Source organism: Alligator mississippiensis, chromosome 1 (assembly GCF_030867095.1).
Source record: "Alligator mississippiensis isolate rAllMis1 chromosome 1, rAllMis1, whole genome shotgun sequence".
Lineage (NCBI taxonomy): Eukaryota > Metazoa > Chordata > Crocodylia > Alligatoridae > Alligator > Alligator mississippiensis.
This window is the reverse complement of record NC_081824.1, coordinates 168,811,552-168,825,134: the sequence shown is the minus strand read 5'-3', so window position 1 is coordinate 168,825,134 and position 13,583 is coordinate 168,811,552.

Here is a 13,583-nt window from a genome sequence, read left to right as displayed (position 1 = left end):
GGCACATCCCAAGGGCAGAAGTGGGGGTGGGGAGGAGATTGAGAAGCTGGGAAGTAGCAAGGAGACTTGGCCAAGAAATAAAGGATCCAAATGGGAAGGGCAGGGAAGAAAGAATAAGGCTAGCGAATGTGATGTGCTGAGAACCCACCCCCTCTCTTCCCACACCGCCCTGGCAAACTGGAATCTCTAGGAGCTTCTAGATGTCTTGTATATCAAGAGCTTTGGTGGGGATTAAGAGCCATTCATATGCCCAAGATGACACTGAAGAGTGTTTCTCTGGCCATGCCCATGTTCATGGAGCTCGCTAGTCACAGTCCTCATTAAATATACACACAGAGAACCCAAAGGCAGTTTCCAAAACACACCCACTGGCCCCCTCTCCAGTGGCCATTACATAGAAGGAGCTATGCCTGGACTTGTTGGTTGTCTCAATAGCTAGAGCCTCATATCGCCTCATTGCCTCCCTGTGTCTGCAGAATAGCTCTTAAAGGAATGAAGTAAAGTACAGATCAGACTGCAACCAGAGGTGACCAAATCCCAGCCAGCTCCATGCCCTGCCTGCCTCAGAGGAGCTGGGTGAATGCTGTTCTCTTCAGAGCCTTTGCTGTAGCATAGCACTCTTCACTTTCGGATGGGAGCTGGCTGGGATTGGTCGTCACAGCCTGGCATATTTTTCAGAGAGGACCCCATGGCTTTCTTACTCAGTTGTTCTGTCTGACTGCTCCTCAACAACCATCTTAGGTTGGTTTCAAGCTCTTCGTTCACCTCATCCTCAGACAGCTGAGGCTTTAGCTGTGGACACTGTGAATAACCTGTACTATTAAGTTAGCTTCATCATCTTAGTATCCTGTCACCAGCCCAGCCTGGGCTTTTATAATACACACCTCTCCCCACAATATCTCCTGTCGCTGGACTCCAACAAGTACAGCGCATGCAGGAGGGAAGTACAAGCCTTTGTTCCAGAGGGGGAAATGGAGAAGTTTGGAGCACACACAAGTAAAGGTCTAATAACAGCTCAGTCCTGATCTGCATCCTTCAGCTGCTACAGCAGGCTTGGGCTTCCCTACACTCCAGCCCTGCAAATACACTTGGGTATGTCTAGCTGGCAAGCTGCCGTGCCAGGTAGGGATACCCAAGCTAGCTCTGATTTCAAACAGAAGCCAGATAGACATGTTAGTATGCAGCTGCTCCTAAGCTAACAAGCCTGCTCAGGCACAGCATCATGCTGAGGCAACTCTACTGCTTCCAGTGCCTCTCACTGCAGCATGAAGACATGCCCTTAGTTCCCAACCAGGAGTGAGGAGCTCACCACACTACCTACACTGGTGTGCTGCTCCATTAAGGCAAGGAGAAGGCAGGAGGTGAGGTCCCTTTGCACACTTTTTACACACTACATGAAGTTGTACTCCTTCTGCTCCCCTTAACTTTATTTAAGCCTTCCTTCACACTCAGTCCCTAGCTGAAATCTTACTCTAGATTTGCTCCTCCAGCTCTGCCAATTGCCCTCCTTCTTGACTTAGAGCCATTGCTGTTCCCATCATGGGCATCCTTGAACTCTCCAGAAAGAGTGTGAAGATTTTGTGAGGCAGGCAAAAATATCCTGAAGCAAACTGCTGGTGCCCTGACCCTCACCCTTTCAGCAGAAACGTGGCTCTGAATTCTGCTCTCTTACTGCAACTCTGAGCTGGCCTGGAAAAATCACTCTGAAAGGCCAAGGGGAGGAAATGAATTCCCAGGCCCCTCTGCTGCAAGCTTTAGAAGCTAATCAGGAAATTTTATTAAAAAATAATAACAATAATAAAAAGGAGCCTTGGAATCTGTTCAAACTGTGAGTGCAATGATCATGGGAGGCCCTTTCAAATACAAATGAGTACAAGTCTCTTCCAGCCAAGAGATACTTCAGGCAGCAGGTTACAGTTACCGCTAGTGCTGAAATCTAGGTTCAGATCTCTTCTGATCAAAACCAATCTCCTCTGTCCCTCCCTCACTCTGCTGGGAATGAAAAATGTCCTGTCATTCCCCGCTTCTTCCCCCACCCCCTACCTCTCATTGCCAGGATCAGTTCCTGCCTGGACCACAATGAATGAAACATTTCATGGGAGTTGGCTCTGCCTTTTCCCACAATGTTTTTTCTTAAGAGCCTGGAGGATTCCCCTGCTCTGCATCTTGGGGTTTCCCCAGCCTGCAAGGAAGCACATTTGCCTGATCTGGATTTGTCTGATCTGCTAGGGAGATGAGCAAGACATGAAGCTTGGAGGAATTCTTTTATTTCAGGCAGAGTTTACAAACAGCAGGTCACCTGAGCCTTGGCATAATTGCATGCAGCTCCCATTGATGTCAAATAAATTGGCCCAGGCTGAATGGAAGTTTTGATGCCCATTAAGGTACTTGTACCTTGCAATAAAATGCCCTCCCTCTAATCATCCCTGCCATCATCAGGAAATGATCAGAGAGAAGAAAGCACCACTAGTTCCTGCCTACTCCCCTTGTTGAGTCAGGCCAGAATTACCATATTTACTCAAATACAAGATGAGGGTTTTTCCTCAAATCAGCATATGGAAAAAAGCCCCAAGTCTTATAATTGCAAACAAGGAAATCTCACTAAAGACATTGTCTAGCATTAAACTACTGCCAAAAGCAGCATGTGCTTAGTAATGGAAACCAACTATGAAGCTGATTAAATACAGATAACACAGAACATAACTATAAAACACATATCCCATATTGGCCAAACATGCTGATGGAAACTTTTTTTTGGTTTGGTTTGGGGTTTTTATTTGCTTTGGCCCAGTCCAAAGGGAACTGGTCCACAGGGAACTGGCACCAGGCCTGCACCAGGAGAGCCAGGGCCTGATACCCTTCCCTTGGTACCAAAAATGCTTGATCTTAGATAGACTAGTACAGGCCACCTGAATAAAATATACAACAGTATCCATTAAGTGCAGTCCCTCTCACTGCCGACCCTTTTCCAAGAACACCTGGCCTAACCCAGTGAACTATATGGTAAATCACAAGACATTGGTTTTAGGCTAATATTATTCATAGGCCAAGTGTGACTTACCAGGCAGGGGAGACAATATGATCTTCTCAGTTTTGAATAACTCAGGGCGCATCTACACAAGACACTTTACCATGCACTTGACTAATAGACTGCACAGTAAAGTGTCACTGTCTACACATGCAGAGCCAGGGCCAGGAGCTGCTTGCTGCTGGGTCAGGGGAACATTGTGCCGGCCAGGCTCAAAGCTCAGAGCCCACCCTGGTAGCAGGCAGTTCCTGGGGGCAAGGAGCTATTTTCCAGCCCCGGCTCCAATTGCAGAGCCAGGACCAGGAGCTCCCTGCACCAGGATCATTCCCCAGCCAGGGCTGGATGGGACCTGCCCCAGAACAGGACAGATCCTAGCCAGCCCCAGGCTGTGTGGGGAAGCCCTACTGGGCACAGGGCTTGTCCCCATGTGTATGGGGCGGGGGAGCTCTGCAACAGCAGCGCTCTCGTCCTGTGCACATCAGCACCTCTCCGGCTGTCTCCTGGCCCTATGCTCCCTGCCAGCCCCTAGGCCAGCACCCAGGGGGAGCCTGGAGCTCCCCATGGCTTCTGCAGGAAGGCAAGGCAGAGTGGGAGCAGCCCTCTCCAGGCTGCTCCCATTGGGAGCAAATTTGCTCCCAAGAAGGAGCACATGTAGATGTACTCCCCCCAGTAGGCTTACTGTGCAGTATTTTTACTGCACAGTAAGCCTACTTCAAATTAATAGCACATGTAGACATGTCCTCAATGTAGTTAGAGGATGAAAGCCTACCCCTTGCACTGGGAGCAGGCTGACTCATGTGAGAGTCTACAAATGCCTCCAAATGCAAGGAACTCAACTACACAATTTATGGAGATAGGGGATTGCTTTCCAGCTTACTTAGCTTACTCCTTACTCCCTCCTTACTCCTTACTCCTTCAGCCTTTTGACTAGGGGCAAGCAAGACTAGGGGGCATCTGAACTCCAAAATCTCTGGCCTTGGGCTTGCACATAGGATGCCTGCTATGGCTGTGGGAGTATCTGAAGCCCCAGACTCATGAGTCTGGGAGGGAGGATAATTGCCAGTGGTAGCACCACACAGACTTGAATGATTGAGCTCTGCTCAGTTGAGATTTGGAACTTAACTGATTTTGCCCTGGAAATGAAATTTTGTTAAAGAAAAATTTGTACTATACACAAGTAAGTGCCAAAGTGTTGCTCAAAAGTGTGTTAATGGAGTACCTGCACTAAAACTTGCAGCAGTTTCAAAAAAAAGGTAGTGTGCATCAATTCTGGATAAACTGAGTGTATGGGTAGTACTATGTGAAAAATGCTACAGCCATGTTTAATTTTAAGGTCATTGTTTACAAATTTGCTCCTCATTTCCATGTGCTCAGGGAGAGCAGGGTCTCACAGTAAGGAGAGGCAGAAGGAACGTCCAGAAGAAAAAGCTGGGGGGAAGCAGAGACCAAAGGAGCTACCTGACCCTCCAGATTTATTTTCCCTGCTGTAGCAGTGAGAGAAGGAAAAATTCAATGCAAACCTCCAATTCTTAAATTCTATACCTGAAAAAATATAACAAATGTATAAATTGTCCATATATATCATCTAATTATTGGGAGGTTGTCTTATCAGGGTAATCTTCTATTTGAGTAACTTTGCAGTGCTTTATGTTTTCTATGTTCTGAATCAGGGAACTCCTGCCTCTGGCTTAGGAGATGCCTCCTACATTCATTACCCACTAGGAAATGCTTCCTGGTATTCAGCCCAAGTGTCCTTTTTCACTCCATTACCCATAGCTTCTTGGTTTACCCATACTCTTCTTTATTACTTATTATTTTAATAGTTCACTCTTCCTACTTGGAGTTTTCACCCTTGACATACTAGTGACAGTTATGTGTCTCCTGAGTCATCCCTGTGGCAAGAGAGATCAATTTCCCCCGTGCCTTCCTTCCTGCAGGTTCATTAGCCCTTTGGGTTTTTCTTATCTGAACTCCCTGCCATGTGTTGATATCAGCGAGTTCTCAGCACTTTCAAAATACTGGGACAAGGTAAGAACAAGAAAGCACAAACAGAGGAAAGGCTGATGAGGTCATGTGTGTTCTAGATGATGCTCCATACGTGTGCAAGGTGCCACTGTTGCCTGTTTTATCATATCCTGTGAGTCTTGGGTCAGTCCATGGCTCCTCAGCAGGGTGAGGACAGGATGGAGACTGAAAACACCAGCAATCGGTCCAGCACCACAGACTGCTGAGACAAGCAAGAGGGCTTCAACTGGCTGGAAGATGCAGGTGATGTGCTTTGGTCCCAGTCGGTGTGGGCAGGTATCTGGGACTGCGAACCAAAAGGCAGGTCCTGGCTGGCTGCTCCTGTACAAGGTCTCACTAGAGGATGTGTCAGCCTGAGTCACATCCTAGATCAACAGAGCCTGGCCCTCTCTTTCTCTCTGAACAGGTCAGCCATAACCACTGTCCATAACCGCAAAGTGTATTTACATGTCATGTACATGTTCCTGTCTGTGTGTCAGCATGTCATGGAGGCAGAGAAGTTATCAAATAAAACAGCACAGCAGCCTACCTTTTTCCCTCCCTCTCCTGGCATCTCAGTGAGTGTATGAGTTGTGTGGCTGACACTTAGTAATCAAAACATCCTGCACGCACAAGGAACGTCACAGGGTACAGACGTCACCTCTGCACTCCCCTCCCTTTTGTACATGTTTGTTCTTCCCTAGCCCAGGCATCAGCCTTTATATCACATCGTTCAGCCCTTCCCTATCTTGATGTGACAGGGAGATATGTAAACACACTGCCAGCTCATATTGCACTGTTTGCTCTAGTTGGTCCTCATACAGCTTCCATTCACTACCTGGCCCAAGGGAGGATGGCATCAGCCTCACCCTTCTCAGCTCAGGGCACAGTGAAAGCAGGGAAAGAGCTGCTCTGCTAGCTTGGGGGGAAATAAATGTTACAAGCAGTGCCCTGAGGGCAACCAAAGTCAGTACAGCCCTGCTACAAGGGACCAAGCCCATCCAGAGAACACAAATGGCCATTCTTCAGTTCCAACCACCTTCCTGGTGCAATGAGGCACCATGGATTGTTCAAGTGGCTCTCTCCAATCCCTTGATATCATCCTCCTCTTAGATAAACTGGAGAAAAGCTGGAGTCACTCCACTGAAATCAAAGGAACCACACCAGAGTGAGAGGATAGTCAGGCCCCGTGTGAGGGGTTTACCAGGGTCAGTCCAGAATTTTATACAGCGTGGTCCAGAGCTGCAACTGGTGTAGGTCAGCATGGCTCTACTGAAAGACATAGTTAAACATACTAGTCAGAAGTCAAGTAGGAGGGTAGATTTGCACCTTATAAACTAACCAAAGTGTGTGTGTGTGTGTGTGTGTGTGTGTGTGTGTGTGTGCGCATGCGTGCGTGCACGCGCACACACACACACACACACACACACGGGTAAGATCAGCTAGCTAACTAGCTAGCTAGCTAGCTAGCTGTCACTTAACCAAAGTAGACGCTATATATAGCAGCTAGAGAGACAGATCAACTTTGGTTAGTCTATAAGGTATCCTTCTCAGTTTCCTAGCTCAGTATCCTTCATCTCACAATAGCACAGAGTGGATGCTGAAAGAAAGAGCATTGAAAAGGGTCTGTTCAAACTAATCTGCATGCCTGCCTGTTATTTCTTACATCTTCAAGCATTCAGAGGTCTAGGAAGTCCTAATTTGGCAGTTACCCCTCTAACTGTCACATTGCGTACCCACAGATGGATGTGTCCTACATATATTTGTCCAGTCCTCTTCTGAACCTGGTGAAATTGTTAGCCCCTGCGACATCTTGTAGCAAGGAATTCCACAAGTTGATTACACACCGTGTGAAAAATAGCGTCCTTTTGTCTTAACCCTGCTGCCTAAAACTTCACCATACGTCTCCTAGTTCTAGTGTTGTGAGAAAGAGCAAATAGTAAACCCCTATTTGCTTTTTCCATGCCATTCATGCTTTTATAGGCCTTTATCATCTCTTCTTTGGTCATCTTCTCTAAGTTGGAAAAGGAGGAGGGGACCCTGTTGAATAGGTTGTGGATGCTCAAGACACAGTAGGGAGAGTGAGTTTCCTTTTACCTTAAGACACCCTCCAGAGCTAAAAAACAGAAATGATCAAGTTATAAAAAAGTTAATCCTCAGGGCATCAACATTAGGTTTAACCTTCAGGGACAGAAAAGATTTGCAGCTATCAGCAACAGTCTACTGTAATGTAAGGTCTCCACTTTTTCTTTTCACCCTCCCCCTTCTATAAAGAGAAAGTGGCACAGGCTACCAAGGATAAGATGGGCACAAGAGACCATTGGACCCTGTTTCCTTCTTTTCCCAAGGCAGCTTAGCTATTTGCTGAGGTCCTGCTCTGCTCTCCCTGCTCTGGGAGCTCATTATTAGAGGCAGATGACTCCAGGATTGTTTCTCTGGTTACTACTACCCAGCAGGGGTTATCAGAGTCCTGTCAACCCCCATTGCTGCACATCTCCTCCCTCATATGGTGGAATGGCACCTAGCTTTCTGGACCCCCCAGGAGTTTGTCAGGGATTTTGGGATGGCACAAAGGGTGGTGAGACCCTTATCAGATAACCTGTGACATGGCTAATCCAAGGATTAGCGAAAAGTTCAGAGGTTAACAACTCCAGAAGGCAGCTACAAAGGGGCATGAGAAGGAGGAGGCTGGATGGGGACTAAAAGAGGACCCCCAAAATTGCTCTATCAAGTAACAGGCAAACAGAACTCCAGGTTGCCTGTATTACTGCAATGTAAAGCAAAAATGAAGCTGAAAGCCAGGACAGTCCAGTAAGCGAAGTGCTAACCTAGGACTTGACAGTCACAGGTCTGAGTCCTTGCTCTATTACAAGCCCCCAGTGTGACCTTGGGTGAGTCACCTAGGTCCAGATTTGCAAAGGTATTTAGGTGCCTAATTTCTCAATTATTTCAATGGGAAGTTAGTCAGCTAAATAAGAGCTAGGCACCAAAATACCTATCTGAGTGCACCTGGGTCTTGCTGGGCTTTTGCTCCCTTTCTTTAATATGAGGATAATAACACTGCCTTATCTCACAGGGGCATTGTGATAAAAAGCATGTTATGGATCTTGAGAGAAACAGATATATGAGGGCCACATATGCACCTAAACTAGGGAACTGCTGGGCAGGTAAAACTGATTTGGGCATTGGTGAAGATTCAGGAGGAGCAGGAGTTTCAAACAGGTCCTTGCAGAAGAGGGCTGCCTGCACATGTTCACACCCTCCTGCTACAAATGTTAGGGTTTGGGTTTGCATATGGGTAGGGGCAAATACTTCATTTTACCTGAACTTGTCTACGCCTTCTTGTAGCTTCTCTTGGACTTAGGTGGATCTGATGGGATGGTCAGGACCTTTTTATTATATTTCTAGCTGCATTCCTCATACACATACACGTGCACACACACATGTGCCCAAGATATGTCTAGGAGGCTCAAGGCTGAGTGCCAAACTCTTCCAGAACAGCCAAATACTGCTGATCTGGGGGGAGACACAGGGAACAAGTAGAGACCCTGCCACTAGACAAGCATTCACCAGGTGATGCTGGCAACACCATCAAGGCTCTTGGTATGATCTGCCTGTTTTCATGTTTCTCCTTTTTTTCCTGCTCATCTTTGGAGACTCCTAAAGGATCTCCTCAAATATATCATTAGTTATAAAGCATGACATATGATCCTCATCTGGAATGAATTAGATGGTGAGAGCCTTGCCAGCTGTACTCTGCTAGGTTTATTCATTCTTGGAAGAGCCGTGCAGCATGAGCTGTAAAATAAAAAGTTCAGCTGATTGATGTGAGATGAGGGTTTCCTCCCTGCCCTCCCAGACTGTGCCCAGGCAGCCAGCTCTAAAACCTACTGTAGGACAACAATAATCCTAGACAATGGCTGGGTATAGCTCACAATGTCTTGTAAAAAAAAATTACTGGGCAGGAGTTAATGGTCGGCTTTCTTCCTGCCAGAATTCTTCAAGCCCCGATGGTCTCCGATGGTGGCTTGAACAGAGAGTTCATCTACCCTGTAGTCATTGCTGTGACTGCAGCTGGTGTAGAGCTCCCCAGCTAGGCACTAGCAGTGTAGTTATGGCAATATAGAGCTCAATGCAGGATGCAAAGCACACAAAAGAAGCTGGGTAAATACTCAAGTGGTTGATGTGTGCTGAGCTGCATGCTATGGCAGCTGCTCTGCTATCGGTAGGTGTGCTTGCTAGGGTAAAGCTAACTCAGGTATGTCTACCCAAGCTACAGCATATATATGACTACAATGTAGACATATGAAGACAATGTAGACACACGCCGAGAGATGTGAGTTAAAAGAAGTATATAAGGAATAAAAAGAACAGCCTTGGAACCTGACAGCCTCCATTATTTACCCACTGCAGAAGAAAGATAGCAGCAGTCAGCTGCAGGAACTAATGTCCTAGGCAAGACCCATGACTTATGCTCCTCGACTGTGACCTGGAAGGACCCCACTGAGGTAAGAAGGGAGCTCGCTCTCCACAACCCTTCCACCCTTGGCTTCTCTGGTTACAGTGACAACAAGGATGTCAAGCAGAGCTGACATCAGTGGGGGGAAGGGGACTTGTCACATGCCCACAAGAAATGAAAGTGAGATCCACCTGGCTTATCTCATGGAGACCAGTCACTCTTATGGGAACAACTGACAGTCACAAAGAGATAAATACTGCAAGCAGACAGTATGCCTGGGCAACCCACAGGAAATAAATGCTCTTCCTGATTCCTTCTCATTAGTCCCAACCAAGCTGTGGTCCTCCTAATGTACTTTAGTGTCCCTGGCAGTTGCAGTGTCTGCAAACATCCTTCATAAACATGAAGCTGGGACAGGCGAATGAGGGTTGCTGTATCAGAAAATACCAACAGCCCAGCTAGTCTGTGATTCCATCTCCTGCTGCACTGATTCATTGAGTCTGACATGTAACTTCCTCTGATAAAAGTGTTAAAATTCCCACCACCATCATTTCCTTAGAGCCCCTTATTATGTAATACTGCATCATAACAGAATATTCCTAGACAGAGACTCACACAAAGTTTGGAGGCTACTACTCTCTGTACTAGACTACTCTAATTTCCACAGGACATTCTGATTTTCTGACAGTCTGAAGCTGTTTTCGGCTGTTTCCATGGCTGTGCATCTGGATCCAGATGATCAACTGGATCACCAAGATCAGGCAGTGGACAATGGAAAATTGTATCAGGAGACGAGCTTCTCAGCCTTGTTGGACCTAACTGGTTTGTCGGCAGATCCCAAGCCCAGGCTGAGCAATCCAAGTCCCTCATGAGAAGCTTGCTGTTGCCCATAACAACAACCTGCAGCCTTTTAGGACCACAAGACTGAATCAGGCACAGGTTAATTGCTGCCCAGCTGGAGAGAGAGAGTCTCTCAGTCAGTGAAGGCAAACAGATAGGACCGGCCAACCTCAAGCACAGTGAGGAGGAGACAGGGCTTCATACAGATCACCTGAGATCACACACAACCTGCTCCTCCATCCCACCCTTCCGAGCTGGCCACAGTGCTCGGTCCTCCTATGGGACACAGAGAATCAGCTCAGGGACTGCAGCATTGCTACATTGCCAAGGTATAATCTGATCAGAGTAATAAGTGATCTCTCAGCAGGGCCAGGAGTGGTGGGTCCTGGAGTAAGGATCACATTCCTAAAGGTACTTCTCTGTCATTGCTCTTATTTGGAGCTCTTTTAAGCAACATTTCCATCTTGTTTCAGATCGGGGCTGAGCTGCTTCTAAATGTCATGGATGGCCAAACTGTGGTCATCTCTGGCTGGCAGTCACATGGTTGGCTTCTTTGTGCTGTTCATGCTAAAGGAACCTTTTTTTCCACCTGGCTTCCTGTGGGATAGTCCCTGCACCAGAGCAAGAGGAAGGTGAAGAGACCCTGCCCATGTGCAAGTCGCTCAGGTTGGCAGCTTGGATGAATATGTGGCACGTTTCCCTCCATGGAAGCTGAGCTCAACCCAGCACCACCCCTAGTTCTCAGGGTTGGGCTGCATCAGGAGGCAGTAACCACAACAACCAGGTGCTGTAAACTCTGGATTCAAATGGAAACCAAAATATGCCAGTTGTGGGAAAAGGGAGGATGCTGGGGCTTGTCTGGACTGGGCCTTTCAGAAGTAGAGGGGATTTCAGTGGCTTCCAGCAAAAAGCTGCATGCCTCATACCACTCCACTGGAGCTCAGCCACTAAGCAGGCTGCTGGGCCCTAAAAAGAATGAGCACAAGGAATTTTGTTCCTTTGGCAGGATGGAGCCTGTTGGTGAAAGGAGGTCCTTCTATGTAAAATGCATTTCCTGGAGGTGGCTCCAATGATAAGCAGGCTTCAAGTGTTGTGAGGACTGCACGAACCTTTGATGAGGAGGCAGAGGTGGCAGAGGAAATTCAGGGATATACCCTGCAGCCTGGAATTGCGAAGTGCCAACACCCCCAGCTGCCCTTAACACCTGCTACTTGCACACCCTCTCTACATTCTTGCAGTCACATGCAGTTTTTCATAAAGGAAAATATGAATGATGGTGGTGAGGCTGCTTAGGTACTCAGTAAGTTTTCCCTGGTCCTCTCTGCCAAAAACCCATAGTCCCATCCCTCTGTGAACCCACACTGTGGGCTAACCTCAAGTAGAGCCCACTTCTAGTGGTAAAGGGCTGTGAAGGAGAAGCAGAGATCACATACCCCAAGGCCTAGTGAACCAGATCTCCTGTAAAAGGGATTGTGGGAATCAGGGAGGATCTAGAACCTGCTGGATTTGAGAGTTTTGGGTAAACACTGCTGGAGAATCACCCTCTCTTGTATGCAACTCCTTGCACCCCTTTTGACCATTTTGGCAATGAGACAAAGTTCATGCCCTCCAGAGGAAAGCAATAGTCTCTTGACATCCTTCCGGGTCCCACCTGAAGTCAGCAAACACCTACAGTACCAGGAAACCAAAGACACATTTGCCAAGCTAAGATACTGCAGCACTAGTTTCAATGGAAGTCAAGCACCCATGTACCTTTGAGTCCCTGGGCCCCTGACCCCCAGTCTTTATCTTATGATTCAAGCAGTGCAATCACTGTAAGGGATGATAGTTGCATGGCCCAGAAGAATCATTTGACTATGCAACTGTTTCTCTTATCACTTTTATTAAATTTTATTACTGAAAAATGAATCATTATTACTGCATTAATAGGCGCATTGCCAGCAGATTGAGGAAAGTAATTCTTCCCCTCTATTCTGCACTGGTGAGGCCACATCTGGAGTACTGTGTCCAGTTTTGGGCCCCTCACTATAGAAAGGATGTAGACAAATTGGAGAGAGTCCAGTGGAGGGCAATGGAATAGTTAGGGAACATGACTTATGAAAGGAGGCTAAAGAAACTGGGGTAATTTAGTCTGGAGAAGAGAAGACTGGGAAGGGATTTAATAGCAGCCTTCAGATATTTGAAGGGTGGTTACAAAGAGGATGGAGCTAAACTCCTCAGTGGTGGTGGTGGATGATAAAACAAGGAGCAATGGTCTCAGGTTGCAGTGAGGGAAGTTTAGTTTTTCCTAATAACTAACTTTTCTCATGAAGAGGGTAGCAAAGCACTAGAACAGGCTACCCAAAGAGGTGGTGGTTTTTAAGATCCAGCTAGACAATTCTTGGCTTGGATGATATAGTTGGGGATGGCCCTTCTTTGAGCAGGGGGTTGAACTAGATGACCTCCTGAGGTCCCTAATTTTCTATGATTCGATGAAGCCACATTTACCACCACACATATCCCCACCTTGAAAGAGGATAAGCTAGCACCTGGGTCACTTCATATTTGCCAGAGACACAGCCAAACCCCAGGCACTGGCCGCTGTCCTTGATGAGCTCATCAACGTGGAGAATCAGAAGCAGGGAAATTTGAGAGCTCATAGGTCACAGCTGCTCCATCCTCCTGGCCCAGAGGAGGACCATTTCCTGTAGCACGCCTGATATTACTGTGTCCTGGCCAGGCTGAAATGACTCAAGCAAAAGGCTTACACTACTTCCCCAGGGGAGGCCTTTTTTCTCAGCCTGATAGGCCCCTCACTGTCAAGATACCCTACACCCACCAAGAGCTGACCTAAAGCGAGGGTCCAGTGATGCAAATCCGATCAGTGCCTCACTCCAGCTGACAACTGACAGAGTCAGGGACAGAAAGGTCTTTCTAAGGAGCCAAAACTACACAGTCTGCCTGTTCTCTCTGTCCCCATGTGCTCTATCTATCTGGCTGATTTAGCTTTCAGGATGCACTCACCCTGCTTGCAGTGAGTGCCCATACAGTGTCAGCCCCTTTACCCATAGGACTCATAGTGCCATGTCCAGGACTGAAATAGGGACAGGTCACGCACAGCACTGCTTTGAGCCAGCAGGGACCAAATTCTACATATCCATCCTTTCTAAGGCAGAGGAGCTTGCTGAGTGACTGGGCTCCAATGGAGTGATATGGGACGTGCAGTTCTTTGCTGGACACAACTGAAATCCCCTCTACTTCCAATAAGCACAG